This window comes from Botryllus schlosseri, chromosome 16 (genome assembly GCF_051294905.1).
Source record: "Botryllus schlosseri isolate E-star chromosome 16, Bs_hap1, whole genome shotgun sequence".
Classification (NCBI taxonomy): Eukaryota; Metazoa; Chordata; class Ascidiacea; order Stolidobranchia; family Styelidae; genus Botryllus; species Botryllus schlosseri.
In genome coordinates this window covers 6,887,581-6,897,393 of record NC_137251.1, presented here as the reverse complement: position 1 = coordinate 6,897,393, position 9,813 = coordinate 6,887,581, and the positions used below count along the sequence as shown (strand labels likewise).

The 9,813-nt window shown below is 42.1% G+C and overlaps 1 pseudogene across 1 annotated transcript; it reads right to left on the bottom strand.

Annotated features, from left to right (window-relative positions):
* Positions 1-330: 330 nt before the first annotated feature.
* Positions 331-2,634, bottom strand: LOC145458256 (acyl-CoA dehydrogenase family member 11 pseudogene; annotated as a pseudogene). The gene is made up of 2 exons (XR_013921098.1): positions 2,568-2,634; positions 331-2,475 (listed from the first exon to the last, which is right to left on the bottom strand). The product of XR_013921098.1 is annotated as an acyl-CoA dehydrogenase family member 11 pseudogene (transcript).
* Positions 2,635-9,813: the final 7,179 nt, after the last annotated feature.

Below are 9,813 nucleotides of genomic sequence, written 5' to 3'. Positions count from 1 at the left end.
ACTATATACATCATCTATGGAAGATCACAGAAGTTCACTCCTTGGAGAAAGGGCAGAGAAATTGTGCTTCGTGAACTGTAATCTGCAACTGCTGGATTGGTGCTTTTGATACATTTTTATAGGTTCTTGATCATTTATTTCATGTTCAAGCATATCAATGGCTGTAAAGTTGTTGAAAGAAATGCTCTGAGGTGTTAAATATGGCCCTTGAGCTATATTCCATATCTTTTGAATATCGGCTGAATATATCGGGGTTATCGGTGGAGGTACTGGATATCGGTCTTATCGGTATCGGCTCAGAAATCCAATATCGGTCGGGCTCTAATTACGATGCCAAGAGCCCGCGCGGCAAAAAAACAGCGCCGTCGAACGAAAATCGCCTGACGCCGATGGCCGAATACTCAAGCCGATCGTAAACCACATTACACGACAGCTTGAGACTCGAGTCGACTTGAAGCAGTTTGCCTTTCTCTCTTCATCGAATACGAGAGAGTCGGATCGACGAGTCAGCTTCGAAGCTGACTTAAACCGTCATGTAAATGGGCCTAATGTTGTGGGAGGATCAATACTTCGGAAATGTGTTATTTCCAGTTAAAATAGTAGCTTTGTATTATATGTTTCGTATGCTGGGATATGCCAATCGAGGTTTTAAGTCTTCCACAGTGGAAAATAGTCTCGAAACCATACTTCTAGTTGATAAAATATCTTTCGGTGGCTAGGAGCGTATCATTTCAGTACTCGAAAAAATCGTCTTTTACTACTCGTCTCGAATCATTAAAATTATTACTCGATTCAGATTCGAGTACTCGAATCATTGTGCCCAGCCCTACTCGTGACTCGAAGGTAGTGACTTTTGATCCCAACACTGCATAATAGAGATAGCCTACGGTACCATGATAGTAAGCCTATTGTAAATGCGATGACAGAAGGCTACTACAATTCATAATATATATAAGTAGGCTACATGATCTTCTAATGAGATATCTACAACTTCGATTTTCTCATCTGATCCTTCATTTCAAGTTTAGCCACATTGTCTAAGTGTACTTCATCCGGGCCGTCAGCAAATTGCAAAGCCCTCGCCCACGAATACATCGCCGCCAAAGGAAAATCATCGGAGACGCCCGCGGCACCATGGATCTGTACCGTCCTATCCACAACATTTCTGAATACTTGCACGGCCGCGACCTTGATCATGGAAATGTGCTTGCTGGTGGCTTTGACGCCGTGCAGGTCCATCATCAGAGCGGTGTTAAGCACGAGTAATCTAGCTTGCTCAATCTCGATCCGACTTCTCGCGAGGTGGTGCCGGTTGACCTGGTGATCGATTAGCAGTTTTCCGAACGATCTGCGTTGCGATCCGCGCTTGAAGTACATTTCCAAACACCTTTCAGTTGCACCGATAGATCGCATGCAATGATGAATTTGTCCGGGGCCGAATCTACCCTGCGCTATTTCGAATCCTCGTCCTTCGCCTAGTATCAAGTTCTCTTTCGGAACACGGACTTCATCGAACACCACTTCCATATGACCGTGCGGGTAGTCTTCGTAGCCGAAGACACGCATCGGACGGATGACCTTGACACCAGCCGTGTCAAACGGAACAAGGATCATGCTATGCTGTTGATGCTTTGGTTTTGAGTCCGTGTCCACCATTTTCCCCATTATAACTCCAAATTTACATCTCGGATCACCAGCTCCACTACTCCACGATTTCTTGCCGTCAACAACGTAGCTGTCTCCGTCCTGAACAATTGATAGTTGCATGTTAGTAGCGTCGCTTGATGCCATCGCTGGTTCAGTCATGCAAAACGCCGATCTTATTGTGCCGTCCAATAGAGGTTGCAAAAATTTTTCTTTTTGATACTCGTCTCCATATAAATGAAGGATCTCCATGTTTCCTGTATCGGGCGGGCTACAATTCATGACTTCAGACGCAAAGACATATTTCCCAAGCTCTTCGGCCACGTACGCACAATCAACATTGGTGAGGCCACTAACTCCTGGCAAAAATAGATTCCAAAGTCCCTCAGATTTAGCTTTCAACTTTAACTCTTCGACAATCGGGACGACACGCCATTTGTTGTCGGCTTTTTTCAAGAAGTCGTTATAAACTTCTTCGTTAGGAATGATAAATTCGCCAATAAAACTTTTCACTTTTTCAATAATTTTCTGTCCTTCAGCAGATGGTGATAGGAGTAAGTCATCTTGTCTATTTCGTGTAACATTAAAAGATTTTGCGATGCCAGAGCCCAATTTTGTAAGTGGCTGCACCACATGTCCAATGAGCTTTGCCTCTTTTTTAGTGGACTTTCCCTGGAGATATCGTGAAGCTGATCCATATAAATTTGATGCAAGGTTAAACCTCCAATCGGTAGTCAGAAAGGGAATCTCCTTCATATCGCAATAACTTCGAATGACCCCTCTTCACTTGGTTTGCATCAAATGCACGAAAATAAACTTCAAATCTTTGATCTGAAAATGACACAACAACACGCAAAAATAGGCGAAGTCTAATAACGGGCGTGTTAAAATTATCTGGCCCGCTTGTGATAAAGGCTACTCACCCCTGTCTTTTTCAGTGGTAAAAACAAAATTTAGGAAATCCCAACAGAAACGAACTAATTCTGAAATTTCGTTCCAAGAATTGGGTTAAAACTCGTGTAACTGCTCCAAACTAACTCAAGGACAGTTATTGAAACCACGACTAGGGTGGTGTGAACCTTTGAAAGGTTCAAGTTCGTGTGAACACGAACCTTTTTGAAAGGTTCTGTTTGAACGCGAACGTGAACCTGATGACGTCACTTGACGTCATATTAATAATTCCAACCCTACATTTCAGTGAAGTGATAGCTTATCTACATTAATGTACAGTAAACGATGCCTGGCTGATACACAATATCTAAGATATAAAAGCTGTTAAGGGGGGGGGGGCGAAATACCAAAAAGGAGGACATTTAGGCGTCCTCGGAGGACATTTTCAATTTCCTTAAAACGGAGGACAAATCCTAAAGGAGGACATATGGTAAACCTATAAGATACCGCTTACGCCTATCACATGGCGCGAAGGAGTCTAGATCAACCTTAACGCAGGAATTCTGGTGTCGACCTCGGTCGGAATCGAACGTGCAATCCATTGGTGTTGCAGCTGTGGAACGTACCACACTATACTATACTATACTATAGGCTACTATCTCGCCATATACTGCCAAGGTGATACTGGCATTACCGGATTAATGCAAGAAATTTGCTATCATAAATTCTGTAATCAATATCAAAATCCCAACCCAACCATGCTCAGTGCTCACGCGATGGATTCATAATAATAGCTGATTATCAATTCTCGCGCTACCAATAAGGCTTGTTGTTCTGCTGCCATTAGCGATTAGCTATGTCATGTGGCGTGTCATGCAATTGTGGCCAGCACCTTCTTATCTTGGTGTATCATAGATTACTTTTTGGTGCGGATGCTTACCACGTCCTTTTGTTTGCGCTATATTCGTCAACAATCCCGGCTAATATGTTACTCATTATCTCAATGCACCACTTCTTTTTTCTGTCACTGAGATTGGATGAACAAGTCCCAATAACATTTCCTCTCATAAAACTAGATTCTATTGAAATAGTAGGAAAATCATTCGTTCAATCTACATTATCTTGTCGATTCTTAGCAAAGAATACAAAGCAGTACTTTTTGTCTGTGTCAGACCTCACTGGCTGTAAATTGATCCAGTGTCAGGCAGTCAAAGTAGCCAAGAAAACTATACTCCAGTAGACGTAGTGGTTTTCGAAACAGTCAAAATATACTTCTAGTAGGGGGTTTGCCTAAGATTTGCTTACTTTGAATAATATTCTTTTTTTGGAAAAGAATTCAGATTCAGTTTATTGTTGTCATTTGCAGAGGTGGTCAAAGTAGTCAAGAAAGCTACTCAAGTAAAAGTAGAAGTATCGACGAAAAAATCTACTCAAGTACGAGTAAAAGTACTTCTTCCATAAGTCACCTATAACTACTTGAAGTAGAAGTAGAATTGACTGACTTTAAATCTACTCAAGTACTTAAGTAGTTTTAAAAACATTTTAAATTCGTTCGCATGGACTGTCAAAAGCTGCAAATTGAGCTATGCGGAAGGTCCAGAGAGCTTGATTCGTATTGATGCATCCCAGGAGGCATCAATTTTCGACAGAATAAGCATTCTTTCACATCGTGGGATGCAAATTATAGTATTGATATGAAAATGCGATACTAATCCTTTGTTTACTAGAAAACCCCGTTTTAGCGGACATTATGGCATGGCGCCCTACCCCATATTGGTAGGTGTATTGGATGGTGCTACAAGTCGGCAGCAGAGACCACGATGGGGACACATGGGAGCGAGAGAAAATGAAGAATGACTGCGAGAAAGATTGAAATACGTTCCCAAGAATACTAAAGCAAAGACCAATGAACAATATGAAATTTATGCCGTGGAGCACAGGACCTATGAAGGCGATAAGCTCCACTGTGTTGTGCCCATTAATACATACATACATACATTGTGGATGGTAAAATTAATAGTTAGTGTAGCTTTATTTTCGGAAACTAGAGGCATTACTACACTTGCTTTTATGCTTCAACAATCAACATGTATATTCTGCAGACAAAAGAACTGAAAGTAATTAGAACTGAAAGTATGATATTCCGAGAGGCATACTCGGAATTGAAAGTGAAATACGAATACCACTTCTAAAAAGCGGAAAATATGTTTCATGTCTTTTGTCCATAAAGCTTCAAAGGTGATCTGCTAAAACAGGTGTAACGTTCCAAAAAGCCACTTTTTCCAGATTGGCAGGACACATCATGGGCTGCTAGATAACGATAGAATAGGTAATTGCTAGATTGCGAAACCGTAGTTTCAAACGTTATGGTGGGCCATATTTACTGCGATCAAATATTTGATATGGGCGACAATGCGGAGTGAGCGGAACCATAAGTAATCCGGTACCTAGAATATATTCACTGATACTTTCGTGAATACATATTTCTCACTCCATAACTACTGTGCGCGAAGCGCAACAAAATTTCTAGGCTTTACTTGACTTTTATTAATATAAAATGTTGGTACTACGTAAAAACAGACCCGAAATTCCTCAGGATATCTTTCGTAATGGGGGATTAAACTACTTCTACTTGACAAACTGAAAATAGCGAAAAGTAAGTAAGTAGATCACAAAATATTACGAAGTAGAAGTAGAGAAAATCAGATCTACTTGAGTAAGTACCGGAAGTAGAGGAAAACTACTTGAGTACTTCCAAAAAGTAGAAGTACTTCATTACTGACCACCTCTGATCATTTGACACCCACCTGGGCCTAGGCGATGTCAATATCAAGTAGGCCTATGCCGGACCTCTAGGCCATAAGTGGAGCGATATTTTGACGGAAATCCGACAGTCGACGAGCATCTCCACTTCCAAGTGCAAATACCAGCGGACTCTTCTCGAGATTATCGGACCACGATCTGATATATCGACCTGCTCGCCTTCCGTCACAGGCCATCTCAATTTTTTCGCTTGTCCGTTTGTTATATCATAGTGTCCTATATGGTGTGAACACAGGCAAATCTCACGGTTCGGTGAAATTGGTGTACGTAACACTTTCCATTTGGCTAAAGGTAGGGTTACCATACGTCCTCCTTTTTCGGGTTTTTGAAAATGTCCTCTGAGGATGCCTAAATATCCTGTGTACTCTTTTTTTTTTGAGAATTTTGGTTATAAAATTCGACTGGTATACAGTAAATCAGCACTGAAGTAACGCTCCAGCGTCTATATCGGGAGTTTTTTTTAGTCAACCAACTGATGCAGTGAAAGAAAAACCTGTATTTCGGGCTCTGAGCGGAGAAGTTGACCTTTTTTTTTAGTCAATCGACCACGAAGTGAGAAAAATTTACCAATTTTCAAGATTTCTTTCCGGTATTCTAAGTTTAAAAATTTTGAAAAAGTATCATCTTTCCCGATTCCGAAATATGGTAACTCTACTAAAGACAATTTGACGAAAATTTTCGACCGGCTTGCCGAGCATCAAATTTGATAAAACGGGTATCAATCGAAAGCTGCCGCTGGCCGCTGTTCTGATCGCTCATGGCCCTGGAACCCCCACAATCAGCCTCGAATTTTTCATTGTTATGGATAGTGGCATAGTGACGCAGCAATGCTGTCTGGCGAAACGAGAGCGAACCTTAGGAGCAAATGAGTGGTTGCGCGGCGAGAGTGAGTGCTTACTGCTCAGCTGGCGTCGCGGCAATGATACCGCGCTGTATTACTTCTAACGCAAAAGGTCTCAGGCATTCAGAGAAATTCGAATGGTGATTGAAAAATGATAAACCAAATTACAACGTCACCGTTTTGTTACATCTCCTATATTCCTGACAAGGGCTGTATAGAAATAGGCTTGGTAATAGAGCATTCCGGTGAAAACAAAGGTAAGGATTTGGTGGTAACATTTTGGAATCATTTGACTGGTCCAGCAGGCAAGCTATCTAATAAAGGATTGAATCCGGAACACGGCCCCAGTTTAGTTCGACACCCCTGCTGTGAACCTTTAATCAATATTTTACCTGCTGCATTCTCGGACCAAGTCCTACCCTTGCAGGTCAAGGAAAGGCTGGTAATGCGTGCTCGTACCAGTGCATCTTATCAATTCGTTTCTCTATACTCTCTATTTTGGCTGGTAACAATGAACTGAGGCTGTGCGCTGTGCAGTGTGCAATTACTTTTTCGTAGTTCAGCAGTTGCATAGGCGCCGACTTACTAGGTTACGAGGCGGCCACCTCGCAAGAAATGCTCAAACTGTGACCAGCGTCAGTAATCAGGCGAATCGATGCGACCTTGTTAGAGACGTCTTCGCTTTCGATACGCGCGTACCGCGTATGGCAGGCGCGTATCCACGGGGGTTTCGGGGTTCGATTTCCCCTGTTCAACTCTAATATTCAGTTTCAATTCAATAATTGTGTTATCGGTGTTTGCGCAGCCGATTTGCGAGAAGCAGGTTGTCAATTAGTGCGCATGTGATGATATCCCGCTGAGATGGTCGCGAAATTAGGTCAGTCATTCTCGTGCGCGTGGCAATCGTCGCTTGCCTGATTTATCGCATCTCTATAATAAGCCTGATCCCGCAGGCTTGAACAATCGCATCTGCAATAGGCCCAGTTCACACTATCCAGTGGTCGGAAACCTATGGCTCGCGAGCCATATATGGCTCTTTTGGGTATCAGATATGGCTCTTTGGCAGATATTTATTTTTTGTATTGAATTGATCAATATTGTACCAACTTTTTAGTAAATTTTAATCACGGCCAGAATAATTATTCTCGTGACAGCATAAACGTGTCTTTGAGAGGCAAAGGCAATGCCGTATTCAGGTTTAGAGGTCCCGACCCCTCTTTCAAAATCCTCAAATTCAAGTTGCTGCCGCGCCAGCGACCAATATCACTCGCCAATTTGATGTTACCAACTCGAAATCTTGGATTGGACTACTAGACCATAGTGTCCTATATGGTGTCGACACAAGCTAATCTCACGGCTCAGTGAAATTGTATCACGTCACAATTTCCATTTGGCTACAGGCAATTTGACGGTCATTTTTGACCGGCTTGCCGAGCATTAAATTTGGTGAAACGGGTATCAATCGAAAGCTGACTCTGCGCTGATTACGAAAATATAAATTTTATTACGAGGCTGATTGTGGAAGTTCCAGGGTCACGAGCGGAATAAAATTTATATTTTCGTATAATCAGTGCAGAGTCAGCTTTCGATTGATACCCGTTTTACCAAATTTAATGCTCGGCAAGCCGGTCAAAAATGACCGTCAAATTGTCTGTAGCCAAATGGAAAGTGTGACGTGATACAATTTCACTGAGCCGTGAGATTTGCTTGTGTCGACACCATCTAGGACACTATGACTAGACGTTGATTGACCAGAGAGAATAGCGGTCATGGCGACGTTCCTATGACTATGCAGTTTTCAAAAACGCATTGTCTTCCTGATCTACGGCGCGAAATGAGCGGCAGTGTACGTTACATCACAATAACAAACTAGAATTACAAACAAAGTCATAGCTATATAAATTAAACATGGAACGGCAACGACCGATTTTGCAGCTTCGTTCCGCTTCGCCGAGGCTGGAGTGGAGAATTGTTTTGCGTAAGCGACTGTAGGATTTCTGGCAATCCCAAAGCTATCTTCCCGAGCGCAGAAATGACTGAATCTGGTCTTGATCGAAAGCTGCTGTTGCACCGATTCCAAAAACATAAATTAAAATAATTATCAGGCACTGATCCAGCTAGAATCTGTCCTCCAAGTCTGAAATATCGGCATTGTTCAGAACAATCGGGTAACCGCTACACAATAGCCATAACAATGACCCGTCTCGACTCTCCGATTGTTCGAACAATGTCGATATTTCAGACTTGGAGGACGCATTCTAGGTGGATCAGTGCTTGATCATTAATTTACTTTATATTTTCGGAATCGGTGCAACAGTAGCTTTCGATCAAGACCAGATTCAGTAATTTCTGCGCTAGGGAAGATAGCTTTTGGATTGCCAGAAATCCTATAGTCGCTTACGCAAAACGATTCTCCACTCCAGCCTCGGCGAAGCGGAACGAAGCTGCAAAATCGGTCGTTGCCGTTCCATGTTTAATTTCTATAGTCATAGCTATCCACGTTCTTGGATGGTTAGTAGCTCTGTAGTACCGGCGATAAAATGTAGGCGTGCAGCGCAACGTTATATGTTACTGCCGAATTCTTTGAGAATTGAGAAGTCGACCGACATTCGGTTAATATCAGTAACAATAAATTGAAAGCTATTTACGATGAATTGTTTACCAATGGCGAAGCTTGGCCCGTCCGTAGGCCTACCTCTCGTTTCGCGATTTATTTTCGAGCAATAAATATTCAAATTTTGTGATTTTCGGAGAAAAATGATCATAATCTTGTCATTCATTAACTGAAAATCGATAAAAAATAGCAATAGTAATTGAACGTTTAACAAATTTCGTTTATTCATCCTGACGACAGGTGAGGTACTGCCTCACTTGCTTTCCCTGACGTCGCTGATGTAAAACAGCTAAGAGTGGGTATGGATATATACTACTGTGGTGAACATGTTTGGCTTCACCTGTGATGTGATGTGATCAATCTGCAATCTGATCATGTGTTCTCACATTTAAAGGAGCAAACGACGAACCTACGTACTCGTTACACAAGTTTAAAGATCAAGCTGAAATATGGCAACCAGCATGATTAATACGAGTTTTTACAGAGAACAGGAGGCGCACACAACTAATCCCATAAGTTCGAATTGGTGCTACGATGACGTCACGGAATTTCAATTCTGACGTAACAGTTGATTGACATATATGGTTCTTTGGGAGTTAAAATAAAAAAAAGGACCAATATGGCTGTTTAGACAAAAAAGGTTCCCGACCACTGCACTATACCATCGCTTGACGGCGCAATCGCATTTTCATTGGCGGCTTACTCCTGTTGTGCAGTGCACGATATCATCGATGGCGTACACCAGTGGTTCCCAACCTTTTTCCACCCACGTACCATTTTGAGGTTTTATGCAGTGCTCGCGTACCACCTATCTATAAAGTTACGCGCGTTTCAACCATTTGTGACGTCATAATCACGTATTTGACTTACGCGAGGTGTATTAACAAATTCTATTGAACTAGGCCAGGGATGTCAAATATACGGCTCGTGGGCCGGATCCGGCCCGCCAGACGTTTTTATCCGGTCCGCATAGCAATTCTGAGTACATTGAAAAAAGATT